The sequence below is a fragment of the Rattus norvegicus genome, chromosome 10, assembly GCF_021556685.1.
Source record: "Rattus norvegicus strain SHRSP/BbbUtx chromosome 10, alternate assembly SHRSP_T2T, whole genome shotgun sequence".
Lineage (NCBI taxonomy): Eukaryota > Metazoa > Chordata > Mammalia > Rodentia > Muridae > Rattus > Rattus norvegicus.
Window position 1 is genome coordinate 57019201 of NC_141543.1, and position 15131 is coordinate 57034331.

The window sequence follows — 15131 nt, forward strand, 5'->3', positions numbered from 1 at the left end:
ATGTCTTAATCCCCCCAAACACACACACACACACACACACACACACACACACACACACACACACACAGAGAGAGAGAGAGAGAGAGAGAGAGAGAGAGAGAGAGAGAGAGAAGAGAGAAGAGAGGAAGAAAGAAAGACAGAGAAGGAGGGATGACTGAAGGGAATAGTGGCAAAGATATCAGTGGGAAATAAAGTAAAAAAGCTCACCATAGCTGTGAAACATATCTGATTCTTTTGCAACTATTCTCTTTATAGATTTGCTTTTTGTGGGCTAGAGAGATGGTTCAGTGGTTAAGAGCACCGGCTGCTCTTCCAGAGGACCTGAGTTCAATTCCCAGCAACCACATGGTGGCTCACAACCATCTGTTATGGGATCTGATGCCCTCTTGTGGTGTGTCTGAAGATAATGATAGTGTATTCACATACATAAAATACATAAATAAATCCTTTTTTAAAAGATTTGCTTTTTGTTATTTTTAAAGTCTGTGTGTATTTGCCTCTGTGTGGGTATATACAGGTGAGTTCAGGTCCCGCAGAGACTAGAGATGTTGGAGTTCCAGGAGCCAAAAGCACAGGTGGCTTTGAGCCACCCAGAGTGGTTGCTGGAAAGTAAAGTTGGGTCCCAGATCTCTTTACCCACCATCCAGTCTTCTTAAGAAGTAAAAACAATAACAGCTAACCATATATACACATGTCACCCATAACTACCACCACTTAATGATAGGCATATATTCTGAGAAATGTTTCTTCAGGTGATTTTGTGCTATGCAAACACCAGAGTGTACTCTTATACAAAATAAAACAGCTATGATGTCACTAAGTGACATAATCTCATGAAACCACAATCAAGGGTATTATTGGTCCTAAATACCAATATTCCATATTAGACTATATGTGTATCTTTAGACATACACAATAAATATTGTCTATTATAATATACTCTGTAAACAGAAAATATTAAACAAAACTATTTTTTTATTATCAATAAGAAGTCAATACTGGCAATGTTAGGGAATTAGGCAAAGCAACACAACTATGAAAGGGGATAAAAAGATAATATTATTTTGTTAGAACCACTGGAGAAAAGTAATAGTAACCTTGATTATTTTTAAACAGTAACAAAATACAATGGGGAAACAGAACCATTTGAAGAAATAGAAGCAAGCTAGACAATACTACAATTATAATGTAACAACACTGATTCCCTGGGCTGTTTAAGACATTAAGCACAAGCTTACATAGGATGTATATGGTTTACACAACAAAGCCTACAAATACCAGCATAAAAAGCATTTTTAAGCATTCATAAAACATTTAGATGGATTAATCACTTAGCCACACAAAGAGCTCAGTAAATCTCTCAAGGTGAAAAATCTTTAAAAGACATCAACCTCACATCAAAAGTAAATATTTGTAAAGGAACAATGGCCAAAATAATGGCCATCTGGAAGATTTTCAGTTGTTAACATAAGAACTCTTGAATCATCAAGTGTAAAACAGATACTCATGCTGAAATTACACGTTGTTTGGAAGATACTATATTTTGAAATTAGGAAGGCATGACCAACCTTGCTTAGAGGAGAAATGATACCCTTAAATTCATTTTTAAGTAAGTAAAAATGAATAAAACCAAATAATTCTAAATAAACAGATGGATGGAATTAACTAATGCACATAGAAGAAATCTACCAAATATGACAAGACAGAGCAGGTTGTGAGGTCAAGCCCATTATTACTGAAAAGTCCAACAGACAAGAGGCCAGAAGGATGATCTTAGCTAAATGAGGAAAACTCTTGACAGCACCAAGAGCAACAATGAAGCAATAGCAGGAGGGATGGTAAAATCGCCCTGGTGGTGTTTCTAAAATACCATGTTCATCATTATGCCACCAAGTTTGAAACATTAATTTTTGCTTAAGCTGGCACAAGATATAATAAAAATTCCAGTATATGTAACAACCAAGTTTAAGAACAGACACAGAACTATTTCTCTTACAGTCAGCGAAGCTCAGATCATTTCAGGCCTGAATTTGGTCAAATTTTAAGAAAATGTGGGACTTCTTTGATACAGAAACCTCTCCACAGCATTAAAGGAAGTGTTGGGGGTGGAGTTCTGACATTCTTTGAGTTTGAATGATCAAATGCCTTTCAACAAATAAAAGAGAAGTATCAGATTTCTCTGTTCAGCTTCTCATGACCAAACACAGGAGGGTTGTTAGGAGAAAGGGAAGGTCCAAAGCGATCTTATTTATAAATCTTCATGCAAAGATTTAAATGAAATCCAAGCAAACAAATTCCCAGTGCAATATGAGAATGAAGCATCAAGGCAAAGGTGAATTTGTTCTAGGGTGGAGGTGAGGTTCAACAGAAGAAAATCAAAACAGGTTACATAATACTCATTGTTTAAAAAGAAGATAAATGTCATTGTAACAGTAAGTATTAAAAAAAATCATTGTAAAAGACATTTAAGAGGTAATTTTTAGTAACCTTCAAAAAAATCCCATAAAATCCCACCTTTGGATAATTTGAAATTGTTATCTTACTGATAAATCCTAAAAGATATTTCTATAAGCACCTGTTACCCACCATTTTCTTATGGAGCTTGCAATAAATATATTGAGTTTTTAAAAAGCAAGATTAAGCAATATCGAAATAGATGCCATAAATCTGTCATCATTGCGGACGATAGGACAGTCATAAAATTCAAGGCCGTCAACATGATTAAAACTACGAGTAAAATTCAATAAGGAGAACAGATAGAAGTAAAACATACAAGGATCGATACCTTTTTTTTTTCACACACTGGCAAAATCCAATGAAAAGTAACTCCAGTTGTTTAATAAGAAAAGTGATGATAAACTTGTGAGAAGTATTAGATAAAACTATGGGAACTTTGCCCAAGCGGTGGATGGGGAAACCCGAGACATCTGACACGTCAGCTCTCCCCGAGCAAAGACGAAGGTTTCACACAACCACTGTGGAAGTGGGAGGGAGGGTTTTCTGACAAGCCGACTCTATAAGTCATATAGCAAAGTGAATACACATGAATATTCACAAGAATGCATATTTGTATAAAAGAGGAGCATGAAAGATTTACATTTCCAGACCCAAAAATGTATTTAGAGCTCCAGTCTAAAAATACCATGTTAAAATATAAAGGTACATAGTAAATTACATATATAAATTTAGTCTCCCTTATTTATAGACCAAAGTAATTTTAAGATTCGTTTTAAAATTTAATTATCCACTCATCTAAATATTGGAGGAAAGAAATAATAAAATCACATTTGTATATAAATTTACAAAAGAGAGAGATCTTCCTAATTACAATGTGGAAAGGCAGTACCAGTAAGGGAAAAAGATCTAGCTTTGCTTAATTTTTTTACGTATATGAGTGTGTGTGTGTGTGCATGTGCGTGTGTGTACACCCACTGTACAGTCTTACCACAGTGTACAATGAAAGTCAGAGAACAACGTGAGGATGACAATTTCAGTATTGAACTCAAGCTGTCAAGTCTGTCAGCAAGTGCCTTTACTAGCTGAGCCATATCACTGGCCTAAGAGAATTTAAAATTTTAGTACTTGAATAATGAGATCTGGTATAATCACTGGTGGGAAATACTTGAAACATACATAACAGCATAGTAACTAGCAGTAAGTCTACATACCTACCTGCCAAGTCATTTACACACACAAAAAGAAAAATAGTTGCTTTTTCAGTCCCCAGATGCCACCACCCAGCTCTAACAGGGCTCTGGGATTGTTCCCTAGGACTACAGCAACACAGACTACACTGCCCACGATCTCTCTCTCTCTCTCTCTCTCTCTCTCTCTCTCACACACACACACACACACACACACACACACACACTCTCTATCTATCTCAATTCCCCCTCTCCCTCCTCTCTCCCTCCCTCCCTCCTCTCAACTCTCCATCATTTGTCTTCCCCCAAACAGAAGGAGGGATGTTTCTGATTTTATTTCTAACAGGATTCAATTCTCCACTTAACATTAATACACGACAAGATGTGTAGATTAGAAGTTCAGCCTCACAGGGTCTTGCCAGACCTAATTCTCTCTCCCTTCTCTCGCCCAGCACTCCTTTATAAGAACTACGCTGTGCCTTGCTGGTCTTTCTGGATCTCCTAGAACTCTCAGAACCTTTGCATGCTGCTGTTTGGAAAGCCTGAGAGGATGTAGCAATCCTCCATCCAGCCTCTGCACGCATACCCCTTTCCTCCACCGTCTGCAAGTCCCAGAGAGACTATGCAAAGGAGGGCCCCTTAGATTTCTTAGATTAGTTCTCAGATAGCTTGTTTCAAATTTTTAATAACTGTAACTTCCTGGCTACTTGCTTCTGGTCATTTTATTCCTCAGAATATATGCTTTCAAGGGCTGGGACTAGGACCTGTGTGGTTCATTTTGGCAGCCTTAGCAGCTAAAGGAATGTCTGATATGTAGAAAGTGCTAAAATAAAATGTTTAAAGAAATAAGGAGTAGGGGTAATATTAGGCTGTTCACAGAAGTATAAGTGACAGTAAACACATGAAAAAATGAAACTAAATAAGACTGAAATACAACTTTAATATTCCATATGGGAAAACAGAATCTTAATATTCAGGACTACTGGAGCAATAGAAAGATTCGCCCTGACTTACACGGAGGGTATGTATCAATTCAATCATTTGAAAGCAATATGGTTTTTCCCAGGGGTGCAATGGAATCAGTTTAAATTGATTGGTACCAGTTTACAAGGGTATGTAGTTAATTATTGAAGACTTTTTTAGAGCAGTTGGTAGCCTGAAATCCCCCCATGGAGGCAATATTTGCACCATGGAAACAGACACAGGATAGATAGATGGCTGACGGTACTGGTTAGACACCCAGTTTAAATCATATCTGTGTCTACAAAAGCAAAATGTGTGTAATTTTGGTCTGATAGCCTGCAAAATGTATTGCCCAAGAAAAAAAATATAAATTAAAAAAACTGCAGGCAATCTAGATGCTCATTACTAGGGAAATAATTTAGTAAATGTATCCCATGTAAGGAAGGACCCATTTAAGAAAGAGACAGGTCTGGTGAATCAGCCGTAGCTTACTGCTGAGTAAGTAAAGGAATCAGAAAAGTGTCTATAACATTGTATTAGCAGAAACAACTGCTTTTATAATGTTTCATATGTGTTTGCATGAGGTCTATTTGGACCCATTATCCCAAGGACTGACACAGAGATGCAAAGGAGGTGGGTAGACTTTGCTTTTTAATTGATCTATAAATAAATGGTGTGCATTTCCAAAACAACAGCAGATGGTGTTTCCAAAAGAGTGTGATCTGAAATAACTTTGGGATTGAGGAGATAATCAAATTGTAATTACAGACTATTTGAGAATTGAGAATCACAACAATGAGCATAATATAAAGCAAAGGCAGGAACAAGTGGCAAAAGCTGTAATAAAGAGAAAATTCATAGCTTTACACAATTTCATCATTAAAAAAATACATGGTAATATATTAACAACGCTCATAACTCAGAATTTTAGCAAGTAAAAGTCAAGGAAATCAAGGATAAAAGAGCAATTTTCTTAGGGAAACACTTCAAGGATTCCTCTCTACACAGCATCCAGGCGAGATCTTTCCCCAGCAGAAACAGGACTTGTCTCTTCTGCTCCTCATACTTCCCACAATCACTAGGTGAAGCACAGAGCTGGCCTATGTGTAACACCCTTCTCCCTGCCAAGGTCCCAGCACTTCCTTTCTTCTCTTGACCCATGTTCTATCCCAGCTATTTAAGGCTCCCGATGTCCCCCAAACAACCCGATTTCAGCCCAGTCTTAGGGCCTTGTCTTCTCTATCTTTGATGTTCTGCACCACTTCCTTTAAGGGGCAAGTGTGGTTATCCCATATCCCTTTGCCCGCCTCTGAGACTTTGGATCAGGTTATTTGCTGTCAATTTCCTTGAGATGACAGCAGTACCACAAGTAGGACATGGGTTCTTGGGGTCTCCATTCTAAAACGGTGCCTGACACAGTGTGATGATTGAAGTTGTATTGCGAATCTGGACATTTGCCTTATTTAGTAGGCTTCATACAAACTTGGCGACCATGGCATATGTCATGTGCACTGCCTGTTGCAGCCTCTCCATTTTCCATGGCACAGCTACAACCTGATTCTTGAACCACACACCCTACACACCCTCACTTTTCTTACCCTTATATTTGACCTCACCATATGACTTTAGCATATGACCTTGCCTACAGAAAATCAGAGTCCTGTGTGTCACTCTCTGGTTAGACTGAAAGACAGGGAACTTATGCCCCCAACCTATGTCCTTCTTCCTGTAAACTGTAAGAGAGATTCTAGAACGTGTAGACTAGAGAAATGGTTTAGAATGCTTAGCAGAATGAACAAAGCTAGGCTTCTGTCTGTAAGCACAACAGAGTATTATTAATGGTGTCAGGGATTGGTGCTTGCTCATGGGATGGGTCTCAAGTCAGTGGCTGGCCATTCCCTCAGACTGTGCTCCATCTTTGTCCCTGTATTTCTTACAGACAAGACAAATTTTGAGTCTAAAGTTTTGTGGCTATGTTGGCTTCCACTGGGGATTCTGCCTGGCTATAGGAAGTGGCCACTTCAGGTTCGATATCCTCACTGCTAGGAGTCTCAGCCAAAGTCACCCCTATAGACTTCTCAGAGCCTCCAGGATCCCAGGTCTTTGATGCTCCCCACCCACACCCACCCATTCATTCTCCGGGCCCTCTGGCCCTCTCTTTTATCCCTTCCCCCACATCTGAATCTGAACTCTCCCATCTCCCTTTCCCTCTATCTGCCTCCTGTGACTTGTTTTACCCCCTTTACGTGAGACTAGCATAACTGTCCTCTCTGAGACGCCCAGCAGCTGACTGAAATAGATGCAGAGACCCACAACCAAACACTGGACAGAGCGCAGGAACTCTTATGGAAGAGTTGGGAGAAGGAATTAGAAGAGGATAGGAACTCCACAGGAAGACCAACAAAGACAACTAACATGGACCCTCAGGGACTCTCAGAGACTGAACCACCAACCAAAGAGCATACATAGGCTGGACCTAGACTGCCCCTGCACCACACATATGTAGCACATATGCAGCTTGGTCTTCGTCCAGATCCCCCAACAACTGGAGCAGGGTCTGTTCCTAAATCTGCCTGTGGATCCCATTCCCCTAACTAGGCAGCTTTGTCTATCCCCAGAGGGAGAGGATACACCGAACCCTGCAGAGACTTGATATGCCAGAGTAGGGGGATAACCAGAGCGGTGTCCACCCTTTCAGAGGAAAAGGGAAGAGGAACAAGGGAACAGACTGTGTGAGGGGAGGGGCAGGATGAGGGAGGGCTCTGGTCTGGATGTAAAGTTAACTAATTAATTAATTAATGGAGAAAAAGAAGGCTAAAAATAGAACGAATAAATGAATGTGTGAATAAATGAATCCTCTATTTCTACCCCAGATTTGGGGAATAAAAACCAAAGGGAAACAAACCGAAAAGATTATTCCTGAGAAACTCTAAGCAGGAAGAACTCTAAGAGAGGCACTATTTGTACAATGTGCTAAGTGAGATTTCACAGGATGCTGGGGCAAAGCCATGCCTGTGTGGGGAATATCAACACACTTGATTTAATAAAGAGCCGAAGTTATTGACAAACCACTCTGTAAATTATTGATGATGCGTTAGAGTATGGCCACTTAACACAATGCAGTTATCACTCACAAGAGGGGGAAAATGTAATATCAAAAGTTTAAAACAAAATGAAAATATCAGAAACTCAAAGCCCAAACAAAAACAACAGAGAGAGAGAGAGAGAGAGAGACAAACACACACAGACACAGACACAGACACAGACACAGACACAGACGACACAGACGACACAGACGACACAGACGACACAGACGACACAGACGACACAGACGACACAGACGACACAGACACAGACACAGACACAGACACAGACACAGACACAGACACAGACACAGACACAGACACAGACACAGACACAGACACAGACACAGACACAGACACAGACACAAACACACAGAAAGGGAGACCAACCAAGGATTGCTCACTTAGTCCCATCACTGCTCAGGCATTTGCTTGGGTCCTAAAGGAAAAACTCAGCAGTCAGATCGCTTATGAGAAGAGTCCCTGGTAGGATGGATACAGTCCCAACACACACACACACACACACACACACACACACAGTCTAATCAATGCAGTTACTGCAGAAAGCAATTGTGATTAGACCTGGGAAGCATCTTATTCTTCCCACAGGATGAAAGCAAGTTCTGCCAAACCGCAAGCAGCACACACACATCCATTTCCAGAATGTCTGGGAGATGTACCCAAGTTCCAGCAGCCATGCTGATTCTCAGAAAACTAAACAATGGGTGCCCTACATGCTTACAGATGCACTTGCTCTGTGTCTGCAGGTTCACTCCGAAAGGCTGTCTGGTCTCTAGTTCACATAACAAAGTATTATCTTTACAGCTGTTGCCTGCTTCATTGCCACCAAGGCAGGAGAGAGTCCCTTGTGGATACTTATCAAACAGAACTCCAGTACTGGCTGCAGCCTGAGCCCTGGGCAAAGATCAGCTATGAGATCACTGAGTTTCTTTATTAAAGAACAAATCACACTGGACAAACCTGATTGCCTTTTGGATCAGGTGATGCAATGAGAGGCTTAGTGAGTGCGGTGGAGTTCAGTATCTGGGGGTGGTCAGTACGTTCTGGACACTACCCAGGGAAGCCTCAGATATCTGGCTCTCAGTAGAAGAGATTAAGAAAATACTCCAGGTCCTCTTGGATGCAGAAGGCATAACACAGCACTTGTACCAGGAACAGACAGATCTGCTCCATTCATTCATACTCTTGAGGGTGGAAGGGATGTCCAGCCATAGGCAGGTCATTGAATGTTCAGGGATCTGTGAAGAAGTTTTGTAGATATCTCTCACTGCGCTTTTACACAAGCATCTGCCTCCTATAACAGAGCCATCACCCAGGTAGAAAGCATGTAGAGGCAAGACGCCTGGTGGAAACTTAGGACCTCAGATTTTCCATGTATAAAAGTAGAGGCTGGATGAGGAGTTTATAGGGTCCTTCTATGCCTGTTTGATCACAATTACCTTCGTGATGTGGGCCTCTAGTCTCTGGTACCCATTTCGTTACCCTACTCCAAGTCACACTAATCAGAATGGCAGCTGAGACATCAAGCTCCACTATATTACTTGAAGGCACCAGAAAAATCAGCCTCTTCTCAATGCCTTCATTTGCTTATTGACACTAAACATTGCTTAAGCATTCTTATCTGTGAAGCAAACGGTTTTCTAGGAATTCTCTAAACTTATTTAAACAATAATTAGGGTTATTGAAAAGCCCTTAACACTTTTTCTACACAGCATGTGCCATTATGTGAAGTTATATGGCAAATCTGAATCCTTTGTGTTCTTGAGTTAGGATAGACTTCATGACTCTACGGACTTACAGCCCATGGCATGGATGATGGAGATGGCTGACGCATGTCCAAGGCGATAGAACCACTTTCTGATGCCCAAGAGCCATACACATCTCCCTTTCTCTTACATGTGATCATGTGTTCGTTACCTCACTAACAGAATGTGAGAGCCCCCAGTGCCACTTCTAGGTTGAACCTGATGGTTGACTGCCTCCTCTCTCTCACATTCCTTTTTATTTTATGTGGAAAGCTGGTGCCAGAATAGATCTGGACCATGCAGATAACAGCAACTACTTAATAAAGGCAAAGAAACAACTGGGAAAGAACATGGTCTTCAACATATAGCACTGCATAAGGTCACTGGTCTATTTGACACTAGTTCTGTTGGCAGCAGTTGTCTTGCTGGGGTCTCTACATTGACCACCTCTGTATTAGTGCAGATTATCCCCTGTGTGATACCAAAGAAGAGTGTTACTCCCATGGAACTCTGTAAACAGATACAAAATGAGAATAAAATTTTACACTTTAAGCACAGAGTTGGAATGGCTGTCAGCTGCTGTGTCTTGAGCAGCAAAGAGTAGAAATGTTTTCTTCAAATATTTCCTCAAATCTTGCCAGTGGTTTCAGTGAAATAAAACCATACATCTTTGTGTCCAAGATTAACTGAAGGCTTTATACACTAAGGTTTTAAATAGTCTTAAAGATAGCCACCACTAAGACAAAGGGGACAGGTACAGAGCTAAAGAAGCAAAAGGTAAAACTAAGTTTGAGAAGTACATCAAGGAAATCATGAGTATGACCACCATAGCCCCATAATAGCAGGAAATCAAACAGAGCCAAAACTGTACATCAGGATGCCTAAGAAAGACTGAGTCAGTTCTGGAAATGTCTGCGACTATTTAATGCTTCAAACAGCCATGTTAAGAATAGTGGTTTGATTGTGTACAAGAAGAAAGCAGAAGGAAGTTTTCCCTCCATGGTGGTGCGCCCACCAATGTCTATCCAAGCATAGTCAAAGGGGACAAGGGTGGTACAGGAGACAAAAAGGGTCATGTAACATAGTGGTGATAGACAATGACCCTCCCTGGGAACCAGGAGCAAGGTCTCTTTTGTTGTTGAATCAAGATTCTCATCCAGCAGAGCGAGTGGGCAAGTGCTTACCACTCTACTTTTCTGTAACCATTCTTGTGGATTTTCTTTCTCTTTCATTGTTGCATGTTATAGGATGTATAGGATTAGATAGGGAAGAGGCAATTGGAGGGTAACCACTGCTAGGTGTCCACTAACGATGCTTTCTTTATTCTATCATGGTTAAACACACTTTCATCATTTCCTAGTTGTCCTTGAAATTTGTCCATTTGAAAATGAGAGAAATAAGAGCAACCATGCATGCTCAGGGCAAAGGCTGTGAGATTGGAAGCCTCCACTAAGCTCTTTCATTCCATGGGGATTCATAGGTGGTTGTAGCTTAGCTCTGACTCTCCTGATAAAGCTACAGGCTTGGGGAATTGCAGAGATGAAGGGAGGAAAGAAGGAAGGGAAGGAGGGAAGGAGGGAGGGAGGGAATGAGGGAGGGAGTGAAGGAGGGAGGGAATGTAAGGCTGTTCCCTTCAATTCCTGGATTTCATGTTGGATCTCTCCCTTAGAACACTTCAATGAGTCATTCAAGGGGCCTTGAGGACCCAGACAACTGTTAATTGGAAAGGACCTAAACTTTGCAGCATGGCCTTGTGTTTTCCTCCTCATCTCAGGGCTCTCAAGCAGAAGCCATATTTAATGTCTATTAACATTGTTCCTCCTCCTCTTTTTCCTCCTCCTCCTCTTTTTCCTCCTTCTCCTCTTTTTCCTCCTCCTCTTCCTTCTCCTCCTCCTCCTCATGTGTTGTTAATGGCTCTTCAAAATGTATTTAAACTCACTGAATCTTGATTTCTGTAAAATATGATTATCAATTCATAATCAGTAGAATTGCACAAAGGTCCAGAGATAGCTAATTTTACCAAACACAAGCAATATTCTAAGTGCTTTATAAAGGCTCTTGCTTATTCAATACAAACAATATACTCCCAATGAGGTTGATCTTGGAAGCCCTGCTTTCCAAATGAGGATACTGAGGCACAAAGGACGTTAAACAACTCATGAGAAGATATGCTACAGGCTATGCTTTGCTCAGCCAGGGGTGAGATGGGCTATATATGGATATGCTCCAAATCCCCAACACCACAGGTCAAAGTGACCTTAAAGCCGATCACTGATAAATGACTCTGAAGCAAAGAAAATCTGAACACAACTGTCTGTAGAGGCAGAGGTCAGAGGAAGCCCACTAGCAGACCATCCTTATTAGCTGCCTTGGGTCTTCTTTCTCCAACCACTCACACAGAAGTTTCGTAGGGAGAAGTTTCACTTGGCTACAGCCAAGGGGTATGGGACTTGATTGTACCATGTTCTCAGAACCACCCCTACATGGTCAGTTTTATCAGGACAAGGAATAGATCTCAAGAATTACTTTGGATTTTTGTCTCCTTACTCTTTCCTCAGTAGCTGCCCTGATGGTCTTACCTTTCAGCATTGACCCTCCATCATCTCCTCTCCTGACAACAGCTTGCCACCAACCACTTCTTTCCTGAGGAGCTCAAAATGCTGCTGAACACTGTTCTTCCCACTTCCTCCGCACCCCGTGCCCTCTGCTTCTTTCTGGGGATCCTCTATAGGATCTTAGCAATTAAACTATTCCTTTCTGCCACACGGGATCTGCAAACTCAAGCTCAAGCTAAGGACAACAACAGCCCTTCTCTTGATTGTAGGTGCTGGAATCCAGGTTCCCAGGAAAAGGTGGGTCTTCAACCCAGGACATCACTTACCATGAGATTTTTGATTACCAGCTCAATCTTTCTCTTCATCAAGCCTCTGCCTTGTTCCATCGCTTCATGGTGCCACTCATCTTTCTGGAGTTCTTGGTTAGTTCCTTGCACCCTTGGGCTCTACTACTCTGTTCATTTCCGTTACTCAATCAGGGACCCAGGAAAAATGCAAACTTGCCAGGGGCCTCAAGGAAAGTGTTCCTATCTGCAGGGGACCTATGATACCACCGTCTTATTTCCATTCTTCTCTCCACAAGTACAGAGTCTAAGGTATTAATTGATTTGCTTCTTCATATTTAACATCTCCCTGCCCTTCTGGGAGCCTATCTGTAGTGCAACTGAAAGATGGCCGTCCATGGACATTCTGCCCAGTGTTCCTGTCTTACCTACTTTTCTATTGCTGTGATAAAACACCACAACCAAGACAAGTCAAAAATAAAATGTTCAATTGGGCTTATGGTTAGAGAGTATCCCATGGGAGTGAAGCAAAGATATGGTAGAAGAACAGTTGGGGGCCTACATCTTGATCAGCAAGTGGGAGGCTAACAGAGCATAGGGAATGACTTGAGTCTTTTGAAAAGCCAAAGCTTGTCTCAGTGGCAGCAAGACCACACCTCCTAATACTTTTCAAACTGTTCCATCAACTGGAGACCACGTATCCCAACATGAGTCTATTGAGACAAGGGCATTCCATTCAAACCACCATACTCCTTAAGCCACTTCAGTGTACAAGGATACAACTGCACAATATGGGCCAAGAAGAACAGCCTATCCCTGGCCCCACTCCCATACTAGTATTAAGTGCCCAACCCTACACAATCCTACTCCAGTTCATAAAATGAGGAGATTGTCATGTAGCTTTGTTTCCACTTTCATCAGTGCTGTAGATATTTAAGGAGAAAGAAGCATGGGGACAGCTGGGGCTCTAGAGAAGAACATGTATATGTATGTGTATATGTATGTGTGTGTGCATGTGCACATGCATATGTATATGATGTATACATATGTGCATATGATGTATATAATGCCTATGACTATATCTACATAATGAATATATATGAGAGAGAGATTATAGTAAAATTACATTTTCCTCCTACCCTCTCTTCCCTCCAACCTTTCCCAGACCAGAGATTCTTAAACATTGGTCATAATACAATCTGTGGTCTCAAAACCAAGTGTAGGGAGTCACAAAAACATTTGGAAATAGTTAAAGGCTTCTGAATGTGCAACGATTAAAATTAACTCAAAGCACAGTGCATAACGAACCTGTAGGAATTGTGTACAGCCATGCCTGCCCCTGACAGAGCACATGACATAGCAGCGACTTTGGTTCTCAAGACATTAAATGTACACTTCGCACCTCCTGTACTCTCACACCGCACAATGTCAACGAGCACCACTCGCAGCAGCTTAGACTCAAGACTATTATCTGCTATGAGTTGCAGGGTTTTAACTGTGCATACAAAGTTTTTGCTCTTAGAGAAACATAATGGTTTAATTATAGAAAACAACAACTTTTAATATTTTTCTCTCTCGTTCCTCAACATGTATCAAATTAGTGCATCTTATGATTATATTGTGCTAGACCAAACAAGCACATACATCTCATTAGTATGCAAATTTGCTATCATCTTGCATAAATAAAACTATGTGTATTTCAAAGAATTGTTTTAAAATAAGTTGATGGTTTATTGTCAGTAAATGTTTGGTTTATACAGCTAGTTAGTATACCTATATAACAGGGTTGCATTAAAACTTCCTCAGGTGAAAGGGCTCACAAAATAAATACTGCTGGAGAAAACTAGATCTGACAGCTCTCTGTATCTTGGAAGGTTCTCTGGCTCAGGCTCAGGGTAGCTCTCTCCTGTGTACTCTCAGCGAGAGGAGGTTTCTGATTACCTTTTGATGGAGTAAGATGAGTTCAAACACCACACAAATCACATTCTCATGGGCATCCATACACAACTACACACACACTCAGACTGTTACATACCCAAAATCACACACACACACACACACACACACACACACACACACACACACACACACACACACACGCCACATATATAAACAGACCAAACACACATAGTCACATCCATAATTACCAAAAAAAAAAAAAACCTCACACACAACCAAGCTCAAAATCACTCAGAAAAGCCACACAATTGTGCATATGCACTCACATACATTTACAGCCAAGTAATCACAAAGAATCTCAATTCCCACTACATTGTGAATTACACACACAGCCACAGTCTTATACTCAGTTCCTACACTGACACACACATACACATACACACACACACACACATACTCACACATACACACACATACACACATATACACACACATACACATACACACACATACTCACACACACGCACACACACACACATACACACACATACTCACACACACGCACACACACATACACACAAACACACATGCTCCCACAGGCACAGAGATCCCAGTAATGCATGAAAGTGGGAAATTATCCCCCACCCCAGTCACTTCATCTTCTTTCTCAGGAGGCCCTCAGACACACAAGGAACCACTCTCACGTGCACATGAGAGGTGACCGTCACTATCCCACACGACCTAGGAGAACTTCCCTAGGTTTCCATCAAGAAGCCTCAAACTTCACACACCCCTCCCCACTCTACCTGGATCAATCTCCGTATCACTCGCCAGGCCCACATCGTCTCTATAGCAACCCACAGTCCCTGGGTATTGCTGCCGCTGCTGCTGCTATTGGTGCTATTGAGAGCGATGACCCTATGTGTAGAACTGCCAA

General features: G+C 41.3%; 1 protein-coding gene across 3 annotated transcripts in view; it reads right to left on the minus strand.

The window, feature by feature from the left end:
* The window catches only part of Shisa6 (shisa family member 6), a 295429-nt gene that overhangs the window by 222923 nt on the left and 57375 nt on the right, over window positions 1-15131 (minus strand).